This window comes from Ixodes scapularis, unplaced genomic scaffold, assembly GCF_016920785.2.
Source record: "Ixodes scapularis isolate PalLabHiFi unplaced genomic scaffold, ASM1692078v2 PGA_scaffold6__148_contigs__length_123643588, whole genome shotgun sequence".
Taxonomy (NCBI): Eukaryota; Metazoa; Arthropoda; class Arachnida; order Ixodida; family Ixodidae; genus Ixodes; species Ixodes scapularis.
In genome coordinates this window covers 66382354-66395394 of record NW_024609881.1, presented here as the reverse complement: position 1 = coordinate 66395394, position 13041 = coordinate 66382354, and positions in this window count along the sequence as shown.

Sequence of the window (13041 nt, the reverse complement as noted above, 5' to 3'; positions counted from 1 at the left end):
CCATAACGGAGTGCTAGCAGTTTGTAACTCGGCGAAACACAAGCATTACATAAGTGCGCCTTTCGTGCACGTACAATGCAACTTGCGTTCTGCATCAGTATGCTATATTTTCTCCCTCTGTTAATTCCTTCGTGTAGCGGGAGGAACAAAGCGCATGACCTTTACGTAGAGCCGACGTACACCAGCTGTCGAATAAGAAAACATCTGTTTCGGTTCTGCGGAGCTTGGTTTTGCTTTCTATTTGTTTTTAAGGCCCCTTGGTTGATACAAGCTTAGAGTATAGATCAAAAGTGGTCCAAAATTGGCAACGAACGACGTCACAGGAGCCGAAGTGTCATGCTGTCTGATGTGATCCTGGTGGTAGGCGCTAGAAGTGCCAGCAAAACGTACAAGCGAACGCTCGTACTTTTGCTCGTACCACCACTGGTGTGACATCGCAAGGATCCCGGCTGGCGACAGCATGGCAATTCTACATTGTCATCAGGCGCAGATCGAGGGATTACATTTTAGGACGCGATCGCGGCACCAGACGGAGATGCGTTCACGGCACCATAGTTTGGAGTCCGCACTAAGCGTGTGGATGCTGATTAAAGGCCGACGACCCGACAGGATATTTTGCTAGGCAGAACATCCTCCTCACCCTGGGGTAGGAGGAAATGGGCAGCGATGGACAGGATAGAAAGGAGGAGAGGAGGAAGCTGAGGAAAATTGGAAATCGTGACCCGATCGGCAATCTTCAATTTCAGTGACTGACGAATCTCGAGAAGGTTAAAATTTGCACATCTACACAACGATACTAAAACTTCCGTCGAATCCTTGATGTCACAAATATAAACAAATTGACACTAGCCTTGTGCTAGCCTAGCAGCAATTTTATTTTGCTTTGTCTCTAAAGAAATAATTTTCAGTATAGTACACTACAAGCATAATAAACGGACCGAATGAGCATGTTTTCCTAAAGAAGATATTGCACCATATAATCCTATGAGGCCGCTCCTTCGATCGCTTACAACTTAAGAAATTAAGGGTGTGGTGACTCAAGAGCACCTCGTCATCGCTTTTCAACTAATGAGATTGCGAGATTTGCCAATAAAAGCGCTAAACAACCATTTAGAAAACAAAAATCAAAGATATAATATTAAGCCACACCCTGCGCTTCCTATTGCTCAGCGTTTGTGAAAGCACCTATGAAAAAAATCACTGCAGTAAAATTGCCCAACCCCATTTAAACACTACGCCTTTTTAGGCTGTGTTCCAAGGCGTAATTAAAATTCTTTTTCGCACGCAATATCGCGCACAGTAACTGCGTGATAGCCGTTGACCGTGTCCAGAACCATGGAAAATTCTCCTATAGAATTCAAAAGTTCGATTTTACGTAACTTTGTGAAGGCATTCAGATGCTTCTTGATAAATAAGATCATACATTGCCGGCAAGAGCTGTAGCAAGGCTAAAAATAATCAGTGCAGCCGAATAAATTTTACCGTGTTACAACACCCATACAGCTGAGAAATGGAGAGAAGAAACTCGAAGAATGTCTGTCAGAAGCCGTTTCAAAAAGAAAAAGCATCAGCGCCCTTTACAACCACAATACACAACATTTAGAATATAAAAACGAATAAAAATAGCGGCGTGCTCGGGAAGTGGCATTCATGTCGCAGGTGGCACCTTTGACACGTGAGAGCCATCTAATAGCACTGCGAATAGCTCCGATTTTTTCGCTAAATGACAGTGATAGGAGAACAAGGTCGCCTAACTTGAACCACCCCCGACTTGGTGACTCAAAGACGACTTAAAGGGACCCCCTTGTTTGCAACGATTCCGTCCTTTCCTAGGGTATTCCTTCGAAGACGTTCGCTTTTTCTAGTGACGAGAAGCTGCGTATTGCCGCCATTAAATGGTCAAGTTTGGCTCGTCACATGGTGGGTAGACTACCTTTTGAAATGGGCCTAATAAAACTAATAAAAAAAAATTCACCAGCGGTTTGCTTATTGCGGTGGATAATAAACATGGCTTGAACTGACGACACATGAGCGGGAGTTGCTGTGGCCTTTGCTTGTTGCGCACGTACCTCCTGCGACAAGGCATGAGCACTGGTATGGACGATGACGTAGCAAAAAAAGCCACATGTAAACGCCTCGGTTAACGAGGCATATTTATGTCACGTGACCAGCCCCTGGCAGGCGCGGAAGTACAAACGCGGTTTCCGCGGAACGCCTTCCGGGAATTTCTTCTTGTTTTGATTTATGAAGTGCGATTATTGTCAAACAAAAACAGCGAAAAACTTTAAACTGGAATTAACCGCATATTCGTTTACTTTAGGAGCGGCATTTAAGTTGCCGGTAGGGAAGGTCAAACCAGCATTCGAGGACTACGTCGGCCAGAGGGTGTTTCCACGCCAGATCGTGCAATGATGGTCCGGGTCACAGTTTTTATATTTATGTAAAAATATATGTTAAAGCCATAGGAGCATTCAGCTATATGCGAACGTCGTAGCTATTTTTCTATATTATATAGAATATTTTGAAGCTCTAAGCGTTGGAATTGCCAAGGTTTCGCATAGACTTCTGCCTATCTCTAATACTCTACTCAAGACACTGTATTTCAATTGCTTTTGTTAGGAATTCGGTATCTTGCAAATATGCTTAAAAGTATTTACTACTTTTTCTTAATTACATTTTTGTGCATCATGTGCTTATTATCCCAAATACATTTTTCGATCTTTGAGAAAAGCTTGTCAACGGAATGGTTTACCGGAATAGAAAACTTTCGAAAATCGCCGCTTCGGAAGGTCCATGAGTGAAAATAGGTGAACACGTGCTCAAGCGAGCGCAGGTACTCCCTCGAACAAGGAAGCAAGCTCCAGCTGGATCTATTGAGATGCAGAGACTTAGATTGGGCTCCTCCAAACTTTCTTTTGTTTTTATGTTGGGGATATTTTGTGGGTGCGAGACACTTTTTTTTCGAAAGCCAATAAGATGTAACTCTGCTGATTTTTGTGTGTGTGCTGGTATTGAGCCTTTTATCAGTTCTCCCTACCCTCCATCGCATGCCGTAAACAGCTTAAACTAGACGGAATTTGCAAAACGACAGGCGCTTACCGCAACGCGCAATGCCGTGGAGTAGGAAGCGTCATCTGCCCTTGGATAGAAAATTAGACGTCATGAGTGCCCCCCTTCGTTGTTTCCAGTATAGCGACAGTAGGTGATTCGGAGGTACACGGGTAAATTCCAAACTTTATGTCCTAAACAAAATATTTTGATTAAACGGGCTCTGCAACGACATTGGGTAAGAATATTTCTTACTTTACATCAGCTGCCAGGCACTGGTGGGAACCAAGAATACTCGAAATGTGCGACCCACTTATGTAGGTCACATGTCGAATTTATAAAACTTTACCAAATTGTTCTAAAATACTAGCTGTTTAAATTTTTTTAATGCTGATTCCTTGCTGAGTCACGTCCCACAAGCCCCTGCCGACTTTGACCTGACTCGATAATCATCTTCGAGATCGATGCATTTGTGAATAAGTTAGGTTATAATATTATTATTAATATTAGTATTACTATTATTATTAAGCGTCATAAAATCTATTTTTCAAGTGTCACAGATGGATTCTCGTGCAGCAGTGCGAGAAGAGAATGCACAGCGAGCGGTCAAACATGCGATCTCCGACTGGTAGAAAAAATGTCGGTTTCCGCCTTGGCAGCTGCAATAAACAATAGCTTTAAAGCAAAACAAATTCTCCAAGCTTCCTGTATGCGATGTCGTTCGTTGCAAAAATTACTCTCAAACATGTCTTTTTTTTTTTTTTTTTTTTTTTTTTTGCGGCGCAGTTTTTGGACGTTTGTTTCCGGGTTGAGCTTCATCGGAATCGCCGTCAACGTCGGCGTAACCACGCGTTGCATTATGGGACGTTCCCTATAATCACGTCGCGTGTGACGTCACGAGGGTAAAGCTTTCCGGACAAATTAAACGCGCAGATTTTTTCGCTAAATCTAACGAGGAAATTTTCCCGCTAAATTTAGCACGGAAGTTTTTTCGCTGAATTCATCACAAAAATGTTGCTGCTACATTTGGCGGAAAACTTTTCCGCCAAATTTACCGGAAAAATTTTACCATCGTGACTGATATCACACGTGAAGCCTCAAACCGGAAAAATGTTTCCGCTAAATTCAGCCGTAAAGTTTCCTGCCAAATTTAGCGGTAAAATTATAATTGCATGCGCCTCTAAAATTTCTCGATTCACTCTGTCCCTTCCATAGCCTATGATATCCGTCTTACTGAAGATAGGTTCACACCCACATCCATGACAATGCAGTGGCAGATGCCCCCCTACAGCTCCCACCACTGATCGCAACGACAAGTCATGCTCCCGGAGTCTGGGATTAACACATCGGCCCGTCTGACCGACGTAGGCTTTCCCCCACGATAGTAGAATCGTGTAAACATCTCCCACCTTGCAAACAACATATTGATTCTCGTGCTTCACCGAGCAAGCCGGGCCTTTGTCCTTCTTATCGGAACCTCTCGCGCAAAGTTGCGCCAGCTTACACGGAGCGGAAAACACCAATGGCACATCGTACCTCAAGGCAACTTTCTTCAAGTGTGAAATATTATGGACATACGGTATTACACGCGGTCTCTCATTTGCCCTTTGCTTCCGAGGACGGGGTTCCCCCTTGAGTTTCTTACAGAAACCCTCCGCAACGCTCAATAAAATCGAAGTTGGGAAACCTGCCACTGTCAGTCTCTCAACCGGCCAGGAAAAACTATCGTTAACCACATGATTACATGACTTCTCGAGTGCAGCTTGTAGGCAAGACGAGGCAATGCTTCTCTTGACCAGCTTAGAGTGCAATGAATCATAGCGAAGAAGACCCTTCTTTGAGCGTGTCCAAATGTCCGACCTTATCATGGCGCATGATAAGGTCGGTCAACCTGATCTTAAGTTTTTCTTGTGTCCATATGTCCGACCTTATCACGGCGCAAACACATTAAAATGTCGTGCAGTGCGAGACGTACTACGATTCGAGTGCTTTGTCGTCCACTGCGGATCAGTTTTCGTACAAGGTTCCCGTTGTCAATTTCGAGCAGATTGTTTTTCATGTTTCTTAGTAGCTTAAGACGTTGGCATTCCGGATCAGACGTCTGGAAACTCCTGAAGTGGGTGTCCTGACTCAGCACAATGGCCAAGCACTTCAGTGTGCATAAAGCCGCCTCGTTGTTGGTGTGGCTTTCCAGGGCTGTGTCCGGCATGTCAAGTCGTGACGTCGCTTTTGCTGCTCCGTCGAGTTTTCCAGATCGGTGTACAAGATCGAATTCATATTCCGCTAAGTCGTGTGTCTACCTGGCGAATCTGCGGTTGGTTGTACCCTGTTTCACGAGGTACGTAAGGCTCATGTTGCCCCTGACAACCGTAAATAAAGGTTCTGCACAAACAAAAATGGCGAATTTTCCGGTGACGGCCCAGTGAAGAGCCACACATCCGAGAGTGTTTGAATTGAGCTCCGAGTCGTGTTCATTGAGACTGCGGTTTGCATACTCGATTACTTGTTCTCCCTCTTCTTGAAATTGAGCAAGAAGGGCTCCGAAACCAGTGTGACTGGCGTCGACATAAGTTATTTTTGGGCATCCGTACCTGAAGTTCCCGATTATTGCAAGACTTGTCAATCTTCTCTTCACGTCATTGACGATCTTGTTGTGAATTTCAGTCCAGATAAAATCAGTGTCACGACCCAGCAAGGTACGTTGAGGAAACGTGACGGCAGAGATGGCAGAGAAGCCGAAAAGATGTAGTAGAACGTTGATTTCCCTTTTGAGAAGCTCGTTATCAGCACGAGAGCATATATACGGGTAAGATGTGCCTGGTATATTTTCTCTTACATCAATCGAGTGTTCAGAATGGGGGCATAGCCCTATTTTGTTCTCGCCATCGACAAAGGCTGAGTGATATGTCAGTAGAATGTGACGAAGCTGGTTCTGTCGATCGACCGATACATCTTGAGTCATTTCTTTGACGGCCACTTCGATGTGCTTGAGAAGTTCGGTGTTTGGGGCACTGGGTCGCGTTTCTAGTTTCACAAATCTATCGCCGTGCTTTGTTGCACTCACAGGAATTGTGGCAATAAAAACTTCGCGTTGACAGAACAATGCAATGAGTGTTTCACCCGCTAGCTCACTTCATATGCTTTGACTACAACGTCCAAGCATGTTTTGTTGAGGCAGATGAAATACCGTAACGTCGTTGCTGGGGTGAAAGGTAATATACACGTTGGCAAGTCGTCTCCAATCTGATCCAAGAAGGATGTCGACAGGGGCAGGTAGTTCTATGACGAACACCTCAGGTAGCCAAACTTGAGTAGTGCCTACTGTGATTGTCATAGCTGTGACTTTTTCGGGTCTTACTCGTGTTCCAATAACGTTTATATCAGATCTATTAGGATGAACTATGATGTTTGAGTTGGGCGGAATAACTGTAGAGCGAATGATCGAGACGTTTGCGCCCGTGTCTATGCACACTTTCACATTTGTTTCTGAACTAATTATGCCACGAACAATGGGTAGGTCGTCCCCGCTTTAACGTAGGAAGCAATGAACGTTTTTTGAAATGGTGGTACGGCTTCAGCGTTCGTCATAGCTTTGCTCAAAACGTCTTGTAGAGGACGCCGTCGGACCGTGTGCGCTGCGTCTTTCTTCCGCCCCAAGAGTGGCGGGTGTCTTCGGAATGCGACATTCTTTTGAGAAGTGTCCCGGCTTGCCACAGTTGTCGCTTTTAATTGTGTTGCGCTGTGGATTATCTTCGAAGCTTGCAGCTGTCCTCCGGTACAGATCTTGGTGTTCCTCTAACGAGAAAAAAAAGTCAAAGTAGAGGCTAGCTGGTGGATGTCAACCATTTCGTCGTTTACCCTGAGACTGTTTTTTTTTTTTTTTTGAGGAGCTGAAGTAACAGAAAACCTGTCTGTTTTTTTCTGTTACTTCTGCTCTTCAAAAAAAACCAGTCTCAGGGTAAACGACGAAATGGTGTTCCTCGTTTGCGTAGTTGCTCTTTTTGAGTGGCCGTCGGCTATCCATGCACATTTCTCTGACAATAAGTTTCAGCACCGACCTCCGATTGTGGGACGACAGAGGGTTCGCCCATTTGTCATCGGCAATGCCAAGCAAGATCAATGAGATTCTGTCGTCAGGCACTGATTCATACGGGGACTTTTCTACCATGGCATTCGTGGCGTAAATGTATTGCACAAGAGTTTCGCTGGGCAGGAGCTTCCGTTAGGCCTGATACTCGATGAAGTCTTACATCTTCATCTTCCTCTTGAAGCGTTCGAGGACTGCTTGCTTCCACGTTTCCCAATCACGGATCGATTTACCATATACAGTCTGCCAGTCCTTAGCAGGTCCTTTGAGTCGAGTCAACGCATTCAGTATGGTGAGGGATGACGTCCAATGTGCAATAGTGGCGACGCGATCGACCTCTTCAAGCAAATGAGAAACGTTAGTCTCTATATCACCGTTGTAAATTTCTATGGCGGATGGCGTGTCAATCGCAGAGTGGACTTCGAGGAGACGTGGGTTTGTCAATAAGCACCCCAGGATCCGTTGTTTAGTCCCTGCGATGATGGCGAGAAGCTCGTTGATGGTAGGGATCGCAGGCTTTCGGCTGGTCGCCACCTGGACTCTCGTGACTGTTGCGTCTGTGACTGTTGCATGCTGAAGATGTTGCGGCACTGAACCCATGGTCGGGCGTTGTTTTTGACCTTGGCGTGACTACTCTTTGATCGTAGTCATATCAGTATAGAGCTTCTCGCAGCCGATTTGAAGCTGTTCATAGCGCTCCGCGAGATCGTTTGTAGAGTCGGCCATGTCTTGCGTCAATTTAGCAGGCGTTCAAAAAATGCGTGTTTGGGTCGTGTGCCTCAGCTAGCGTGTACCTGTGACTCTCGTCGGTGTCGACTGCGCCATGTTAGGATTATAAAAAAACTGATTTAATCAGAAAGCGTTACGAATCGTTCGGTATTGTCCGCGCTCGTGTATCCGAATCCCGCTCGTCCCTCTTCCCTTTTTTTTTATTACTCGCACTGCTAATAGTCAGTGTTTCAACATCATGATTAATACGCACCAGCTCGCATGCAAATACACAATTTTTTTTTAAACTTTCCACTGCCTAAACATCTAACCACAAATTACTTGTATTCGCAAAAAGGTTTTGTACACATAAAGCAGCAGACGTTATGGCGTTTCGGAGTCACGTGCGCCATGTTACGAATACTTGCTAATCCTCTAAGCCGCCCCGCCGAGAGCTGGTAATTCTCCTACCGTTCCGTCAAGAAAATAATATTGCGTCAAACGACAAGTTCGATCTTGTGTCTTGAAAGCATGGTAGAAGTTTGAAGGTGTCACCTTCTTGTACTAACAACGCCAAGGTTGACAGACTGATATTGGGAATAATTTTGTTTCAACGACGTCAATAGGAGCAACGCCGGACTGTCAAATTTGACGCTGTTGGTTTAAGGATGCAGCGATTTCAAGCATCCACCATGCTTTTCACGATCATCAAAAAACTAATCGAACTCATCGATCGACGCCATCTCTTTTTCACGCCGGAGCGATGGGACAGTCCGTAGGAATGGAACACTTTGTCCTTGGCTCCTTGTAGAGTACGGTAAACAGCAACCGTCAGTGACGAGACCCACACAACCCCAAGCCCGGTGACATGTGCACCTCTACCTGGAGAAAATCCTTGTCGTGTGAGTGCACCACAAGAGAAATATGGCACCGTCAACTTTGACGCTTTTGGTGTAAGGACGCGGCGAGTTCAAGCTTCCCACAAGGCTTTTGCACACGCCAAAGAACTTGTCGTTCTACGCCATCTTCCTTTATTGCCGGAACCTTGGGGCAATCCTCGCCTCTTGGCGGAGGATGAGCAAGCATGCGTGATAAGGCGCATCTGACCTCGAAGCACAATGACGTTTGCTTCTGTCTGTGAAGGAAATCTCGGTGGAATAAGGACACCATTAGAAGCTTCACAATTAGAGATACACATTGGCGTGGGAAATCCGGTCCTCGCATGCAGTGCTGCATAAAACGAACTTCCATCTTGCAAAGATGTAGCGTGACCTTCCCCCAAACCAACAGGATTTACACGCCGACATTGTTCAGAAACAAGTTGGCTTTCATTCGGGGACGTTAGGCAGATAACTCGACAGGCTGGGTGGTGATCGGGAATAGAGACTTCACCACACAATTCGACGGTAGCACAAGGAATATCACAAGAAGTATAAAAGTGATTAGCCAGGGAATAGCACAAAAAGTGTAAAAATTAACAGCTTCGTGTCGGCGTTAAATTAAGGAAGCACTGTGTTTCCGAGGGTGTATATAAGTTTTCATTGACAAAACCTTGAAAAAAAGTTAAGAAGTCTTAAAACGAGACATTAGGTTTTAGAGTGCTTGCAGAAGGGGCAGTTGGAACAGTCAGAAATTCTGAGCTAGACTTCTCTGCGCATCAATGATACCTTGTTTGCCTCAAGTGCCCTAGTATACCGTGTAAGGCTTTCAAAGGGTAATGTTTAAAGTCTTATTGTCATACGACAATTTTAGTCGAATTTTTTTTTACCTCAATGCAGGCAGAAAATTGTGGTAAAAATTTTAATTTATACAAAAAAAAAATTAAAGGCGTTTACAACTCTCTTTAATGCCGAATTACAGCGCAGATCTTGAGGAGTGGGATCAGAGCGTACGGAGGTTAGGGTATACCCCTCCTCCTCCTCCATACACTCTCCTCCCATTTAGCGTGAAAGTTTACGTAAATTTCCCGATAAATTTAGCGAAAGTTTCCCCGCTAGATTTAGCGAGGAAAGTGAATTGAAGTTGAGGTCTCATGACGTCAAGTTCTCCGCAAAATTTAGCGAAAAAAGTTTTCTGCTAAATTTCACGTGACATCATAATCATTTACTTGAAGTCACATGTGGCGTCACTTGTGACGTCACGAGTGTAAAATTTTACCGCTAAATTTGGCAGGAACCTTTACGGCTGAATTTAGCGAAAACATTTTTCCGGGTTGAGGCTTTACGTGTGACGTCACGTCACGATGGTAAAATATTTCCGGTAAATTTGCTGGAAAAGTTTTCCGCCAAATGTAGCGGGAAAATTTTTCTGATGAGTTTAGCGGAAAAATGTTCGTGCTAAATTTAGCGGGAAAATTTCCTTGTTAGATTCAGCGGAAAAATCTTCCCGTTAAATTTAGCGGAAAAACTTTATCCTCGTGACGCAACACGTGACGTCATTATAGGGAACGTCCCATAATTCAACGCGTGGTTACGCCGATGTTGACGGCGATTGCGACGCAGTTCAACCCGGAAACAAACGTCCAAAAACAGCGCCGGAAAAAAAAAAGACATGTTTGAGAGTAATTTTTGCAACCAACGACAGCGCATACAGGAAGCTTGGAGAATTCGTTTCGCTTTAAAGTTATTGTTTATTGCAGCTGCCAAGGCGGAAACTGACATTTTTTCTACATGTCGGAGGTTTGACCGCTCGCTGTGCATTCTCTTCTCGCACTGCTGCACGAGAATTCTTCTGTGACGCTTGAAAAATAGATTTTATGACGATTAATAATAATAGTAATACTAATATTAATAATAATAATATAACCTAACTTATTCACGAATGCATCGATCTCGAAGATGATCATCGAGTCAGGGGAAAGTCGGCAGGGGCTTGTGGGATGTGACTCAGCAAAGGATCAGCATTAAAAAAATTAAAAAAGCTAGTATTCTAGAATAATTTTGAAAGTCGAACTTACTCAATTTTATAAGTTTTGGTAAAGTTTCATAAGTTCTTACATGCGACTCACATAAGTGGGTCACACAGTTCGAGTATTCCTGGTTCCCACCAGTGCCAGGAAGCTGGTGTAAAGTAAGAAACATTCCTACCCAATGTCGTTGCACAGCTCCTTTAATCAATATAATTTTTTAGAACATAAATTTTGGAATTTACCCATGTACCTCCGAATCACCTACTGTCGCTATACTGGAAACAACGAAGGGGGCACTCATGACGTCTAATTTTCTATCCAAGGGCAGATGACGCTTCCTACTCCACGGCATTGCGCGTTGTGGTAAGTGCCTGTCGTTTTGCAAATTCCGTCTAGTTTAAGCTGTTTACGGCATGCGATGGAGGGTAGGGAGAACTGATGAAAGGCTCAAACGTGCAATACCAGCACACACACAAAAATCAGCAGAGTTACATCTTATTGGCTTTCGAAAAAAAAGTGTCTCGCACCCACAAAAAATACCCAAGATAAGAACAAAAGAAAGTTTGGAGGAGCCCAATCTACGTTTCTGAATCTCAATAGATCCAGCCGGCGCTTGCTTCCTTGTTCGAGGGAGTACCTGCGCTCGCTTGAGCACGTGTTCACCTATTTTCACTCATGGACCTTCCGAAGCGGCGATTTTCGAAAGTTTTCTACTCCGGTAAACTATTCCGTTGACAAGCTTCTCTCAAAGATTGAAAAATGTATTTGAGATAATGAGCACAAGGTGCTCAAAAATGTAATTAAGAAAACGTGGTAAATACTTTTAAGTATATTTTCAAGATATTGAATTCCTTACAAAAGTAATTAAAATACAGTGCCTTCAGTAGAGTATTAGAGATAGGCAGAAGTCTCTGCGAAACCTTCTCAATTTCAACGCCTAGACCTTAGAAATATTCTATCTGCAGAAGAAAATTAGCTACGACTTTCGGATATAGATGAATGCTCCTCTCAAGAATATGGCTTTAACATATATTTTTACATAACTATAAAACCTGTGACCCGGACCATCATTGTACGACCTGGCGTGGAAACACCCTCTGGCCGACGTAGTCCTCGAATGCGGTTTTGACCTTTCCTCCCGGCCACTTTAATGCTGCCCTAAAGTAAATGAATATGCGGTTAATTCCAGTTTAAAGTTTTTCGCTCTTTTTTGTGAGTGGAATCGCATTTTTTAAATTGAAACAAGGAGAAATTCCCGGAAGGCGTTCGGCGGAAACCGCTTTTGTACTTCCGCGCCTCCCAGTGGCTGGTCACGTGACATAATCATGTCTCGTTTACCATGGCGTTTACATGTGGCTTTTTTTGTTACGTCATCGTACATACCAGTGCTCATGCCTTGCCGCAGGAGGAATGTACACAACAAGCAAAGGCCTCCGCAACTGCCGCTCATGTGGCGTCAGTTCAAGCCATGTTTAGTAACCACCGCGATAAGCAAACCGCTGGTGTATTTTTTTACACGTTTGAATAGGCCCTTTTCAAAAGGTAGTCTACCCATCATGTGCCCAGCCAAATTCGGCGATCTTATGGCGGCACTACGCAGCTTCTCGTCACTAGAAAAAGCGAACGTCTTCAAAGGAATACTCTAGGAAAGGAAGGAATCGTTGCAAACAAGGTGGTCCCTCTAAGTCGCCTTTGAGTCACGAAGTTGGGGGTGGTTCAAGTTAGGCGACATTGTTCTCCTATCACGGTAATTTAGCGAAGAAATCGGAGCTATTCGTTCTGCTACCAGATGGCTCTTGCGTTTTAAAGGTGCCACCTATGAAATGAATGCCACTTCCCGAGTACGTCACTATTTTCTTCGTTTTTATATTCTAAATGTTGTAGATTGTGGTTGTAAAGGGCGCTGAAGCTTTTTTTTCTTTTTGAAACGGTTTTGGACAGACATTCTTAGAGTATCTACTCTTCATTTCTCAGCTGTACGTATGTTGCTTCACGGTAAAATGTATTCGACTGCACTGATTATTTTTAGCTTTGCTACAGCTTTTGCCGGTAATGTATAGATCCTATTTATCCAGAAGCATCTGTATGCCTTGACTAAGTTACGTATAATCGAACTTTTGATTTCAATAGGAGAATTCTCCAAGGTTCTGGACAAGGTCAACGGCTATCATGCAGTTACGGTGTGCGATGTTGTGGGCGAAAAAGAATTTCAATTACGCCTTGCAACACAGCCTAAAAAGGCGTAGGGTTTAAATGGGGTTGGGCAATTTTACTGCAGCGATTTTATTCA